Source organism: Myotis lucifugus, unplaced genomic scaffold (assembly GCF_000147115.1).
Source record: "Myotis lucifugus unplaced genomic scaffold, Myoluc2.0 scaffold_142, whole genome shotgun sequence".
Taxonomy (NCBI): Eukaryota; Metazoa; Chordata; class Mammalia; order Chiroptera; family Vespertilionidae; genus Myotis; species Myotis lucifugus.
Genome location: NW_005871190.1, coordinates 456,816 through 461,763, shown reverse-complemented (window position 1 = coordinate 461,763; position 4,948 = coordinate 456,816). Strand labels below are relative to the sequence as shown.

Sequence of the window (4,948 nt, the reverse complement as noted above, 5' to 3'; positions counted from 1 at the left end):
CTCTCTCATCCCTCTTTCTTACTCTCTATCCCTTTCCCTTCCTCTCTGTAAAAAATCAATAAATATATATTAAAATAAATAAATAAATAAATAAATAAATACTGTTAACAGTCATGACATATATGAATGCTCACTGTTTATTACCGGTGACTTTTCTAAGACAGAAGTCTGGTCCTTACTTTCTTCTTGCAATCCTTCAGAGGTTCTACATCATTTTCAAGACAGACTTTCAAGGATGATATTAAATGACACTTACTTAAACATTCACTTTTTTTGAGAATTTTGACAAAATTCTCAAAATTTACTTGAGCTAAACTGATGGCAGATACCAGGGAGCAAGATCTCAATATTCACTTTTAACATGATTCCAATTCCAGTGTCCTTTCTATGATCCCTTTCTCTTTACTCTGGATCTGCAAGCATGTTACTTCCCTCATCACCTTGTCTCTTCTTCCCAACACTGTTCTTTCACCTTATTAACTTATATATCGCCATTAAGTACTCATCTTAGATTCCTTCTTCACTTGAAAAATGTTCTCTTTCTCAGACCTCTACTGAAGATGTATTTGTCTCTTCCAAAATTCCTCCATTGTATGTTTTATATTGCCTAATTTAGTATTGTAGTAGTCTGCTGATTGACAGTCTCTCATACTATATTTTTAAAAATATATATTTTTACTGATTTCAAAGAGGAAGGGAGAAGGAGAGAGAGATAGAAACAATGATGAGAGAGAATCATTGATTGGCTGCCTCCTGCATGCCCCACACTGGGGACCAAGCCCACAATCTAGGCATGTGCCCTGACTGGGAATCTAACCATGCCTACTGGTTCATAGGTCCATGCTCAACCACTGAGCAATGCCAGCTAGCTCTCAGACTATCTTTTGAGTTCCTTAATGACACGTTTTTATTTATCATCATATTACCCAACTAGAGGCCCGGTGCATGAAATTCGTGCACTGGTGGGGGGCTGAGGGAACCCCCTCCCCCCATGCATGAATTTTGTGCACTAGGCCACTAGTTTATAAATAATTTTCAAATATATTAAGTATACCAAATGTTTATTGAATAAAATGTATCTTTTTTTGAGAATAGAAAAAAAATAATTAAAGCATTAAATTGTACAAATTACAAATCTGTCCCAAAATATACTTACATTAAATAAAATACGCATTTCAGTAAGAGATCTACAGTGAATGACTGCATTGTGGGAAGCCTCAGACACTGAGGCATGGCCTACATTCCTGGGAGGAGATAAGAGACTGCAGGTCCAATCACAGTTTGCAGGGGGCTGGGGCCGCCCACCTGCCAGCCCCAGACATGTCATTGGCATTGCTGTGCAGGAAAGTGATTTGGGGAAAGGTAAGAAGCAAGCTGCGATTCTGAGTTCATTGCAACTTCTAAAGCATTCCTCAGCCGACAGAGTACAGCTGTGTTCACAAAGTAAACATGTTAAGGTAAGCAGACAACTCTTTAGAGCCCAAACGCATTTTCTTGCTGTATTGATGTGGAACTCCATCTACAATGGGCAGTCGTGAAGAGGTTCCTCTGTAGGACATGTCACAGAACCCAGCAGAGCCAGTGGGTCTGCGGGATGTGAGGACTGGGATGGAGGCCCCCGGAGAGCTGGAGAGGACACTCTAGCAGAGTCCTCTCTGCAGGCTCCCCTCCTATCATCTGGGGTACCACTATTGCAGCCTTCCACTTTGTTCCAGAAGTCCTTCTTGTCCCTCAGGATGCTCTGCGGCCTCGATATTCAGTGGGTCATTGAAGTTCAGAAGATCAGTAAACAAAGAGTTTAATCCCCAAACTCGTGGGAGCCCAGCCAGTGCCGCCGGTGGCATGCTCTCTCAGTACGCTCAGACATATCCCGCCCGTCTCTGTGATGTTGGGGTGCCAGTACTGGCCAAGCATCTCACTTTGGGCGGCACCAGGTTGTATGCATCAAGGAACTTCTGTTTCAAACTGAAATTGCCCAGCCCCCTACCCTCGTAGTAACACACATCTGGGGTCACAGTTAGCTGAAAGCAATGAAGCTTGGTGGGGTTAGGAAAATGCACTTTGCATGCACAAGGTTCCTTAGCTTCAAGTTCTGCAACCTCTTAAAGGAGCAGCCTGTGCCTCACAGACACCCTCAGAGCGGAGTCAGAGACAGTGGCTGACATCCAGGACCCTTTCAGACCATCATCCAGCCTTAGTTTGCTCACCAACATCAGCATTACTGCTACCTTTACCCTGGGCATCTTGAAACTGGCGAGGTCCCCGGGGCCCAGCACCATGCCAGGGGCGGCAAGACGCGGCCCCTCACAGCCATACAGTCACCGTGCCGCGGGACTGGAAGGCAAGAAAATGCATCTTGAAAAAATCTGTACATTTGACTGACCTTCGGTTATTTTTCAGGTTTTCAAACATAAATAACTTTGTGTCCTTTTGGTAATTATCTTAGTAATAAAGGATGTTATTTTCCAATCTGTAGTATCAAAGTATGGTCCAAAAGTTTTTTTAGAAGGAATTCAATAACATTTTTAAAATATCATCAAGATTAAGTTTTATTATCTCAAATCTAAAACAATATTCTTTGGATACCACGTAAATTATTTTATAATAATTTATTATTTTTATAACAGAACTATTGAATAATCTTATCAAAAGAAAGAAATGCAATTTAATTGATCATTCCAGAGAGTGCTATGGGAAGGAAAAACACAAACCCATGCACACATATAACTTAATGTAGTTGTATAATATTTATACCAATATAGTGTAGTTTCATATGTACACAGATGATTGATGTGTGTTTATGAGGGAAGAAGAATGTAGATGCCATATAACCAGTTTTCACATTACTAAAATGTGAAGTGAAGAATGTCTTTTTTTATAATTGCAAGTATAACATAGTACTAAGGAGTACTTTTAAAAACCTCCCCACCTTCTGAAGTCCCTTGAGTTCAGGATATTTGAGATGTTTCAGTAATGTAAGAATCCTACATATCTACAAAAATTCTACTAAAAATAACAAAATAAAAATAATTAAAGTAGACTTTCTGTCTTATTTTCAAAGACTGAAAAAGATCTGACTTATTTCCTACATTGTACATTAGAAAAAAAGCCTCCTAAGTTATTTAAAAGGGAGGCATTAATTTCTTTTACACTCTTGCCAGCCTTTCGGGAAGTAATCTATTCAATATCAAGACATAGGATCTGTAGTGTTTCCTCAGGGAAGCTTATTTTTACAGTACAACAAACCTGACTTGCAGATAACTTAATGCATTAGAGATAACATTTCTTCAAAGACTTATAAAGATTAAAAGATGGGAGAAAATGAAGATCTTCCTTTGAAGGTATTATTGAGTATTTATGTCAAGTGGTTTAAGTATATCTTGAAAATTATTAAATGTCACCAAGATTGTTCAAAGACAGTTTAATTATATATTACCAAATTATCATTATAAATTTCTATATTTTCTGTTCTACATAATCACGTGATTACTGATATTTTAAGGTACTACAGGACAAATTTCTGGTTCATTAGAAAGGTACTAGGTGAAAAGTAAAACATTGTCTAGGAGAATTAGTTAAATCAACTTATCAACTGTTCTTTATATTGTTGCCTATTTTACTTACATCTTTTTTTCCCATTTACCAAATCTGAGTCTCTTTCTTCTTTCTTCCCTATCCATAACACCACAACTTGGATGAAATTTATTTCCAACAAAATTGAAAGATTACCAAGTAATTTCTCCCCCATAATATTATTTCATTGTATGAATTTAAAATCTACTCTCTACACTTCTGAATGGACCCCAGGCATAGTCCCTCCTCCTATTCATAACACTTTATAACCTTGCATTAAGACAAATATAATATTTTCTAAAGAAAATACACTAGTATTTATTCAATATCTTCAGTGCCAGTCTTTGTCATTTCTATTATCGTTTTCTTTTTCATTGTCATTGATCATCATCAGCAGCAGCAATCAATCACCATTCTTTACTACCTACTATGCTTTGAGCCCTGCATTGTGTTTCACAAGTGGTGTAAATACTACCTATTCAATTCACAAAGCAACCCTAAGAAGAAAATATGACTTAAATTTTGCTGATGGGAAAAATGAAGATTAAAGAGATTAATCTAATTAATGAATCCCCAAATTAAGTGACATTTAATATTTGAATATATTTGTATCTCTTCAAAGTTTATTTTTTTCCCACTATTCCATTCTGAAGGCACTTGAAAAGGCCTTTAAAATAGTATTCAAATATTTTTGTTAATATGTCTACTAATACAGACATTAAATTTCTAATAACAACTAATTTATAACCCAATACTCCATGATACTACAAAAAGAAAATAAAAATAACTTTTTGTTTTCTGGATTCCCAAAGCAATATCATCCACACATATGTTCTACAATTTGATAAGTATCAACTTTATTTTTTTTCTAGTATCCTGGATGACTTATTAAGACTAGAACATCAGAAATGTAAATTTGATTCAGCAGAGAATTGCCTAGATGTTAATAGGTAAATTCTTAATTTTTGGTGTAACTCTACCCCCATAGAGAGGGCCTAGCTCTGGCTCCCTAGGTACTTTCTAGCCTGGATTGTTGATCACTCACTTTGGTCAAGACTGTCGAGCATTGTAGAGCTTCAACACCCATTTAATTGTATGGCTCAACACTTTCCTAGTCCATCCTTAGACTAACTGACAATATTTTAAATATCTGAGAGCATGGTTCAGATGGTTTCCTTCCTTCCTTCCTTCCTTCCTTCCTTCCTTCCTTCCTTCCTTCCTTCCTTCCTTCCTTCCTTCCTTCCCTTCCTCCCCCCTTCCATCCCTCCCTCCCCTCCCTCCCTCCTTCCCTTCTTTTCTTTTCTTTCCTCTTTTCTTTCTTTCTTTCTTTCTTTCTTTCTTTCTTTCTTTCTTTCTTTCTTTCTTTCTTTCTTTC

At 37.2% G+C, this 4,948-nt stretch overlaps 1 pseudogene; it reads right to left on the bottom strand.

Moving 5' to 3' along the window:
• Positions 1–1,519: 1,519 nt before the first annotated feature.
• Positions 1,520–2,219, bottom strand: LOC102428612 (annotated as a pseudogene).
• Between the last annotated feature and the right edge of the window lie 2,729 nt (positions 2,220–4,948).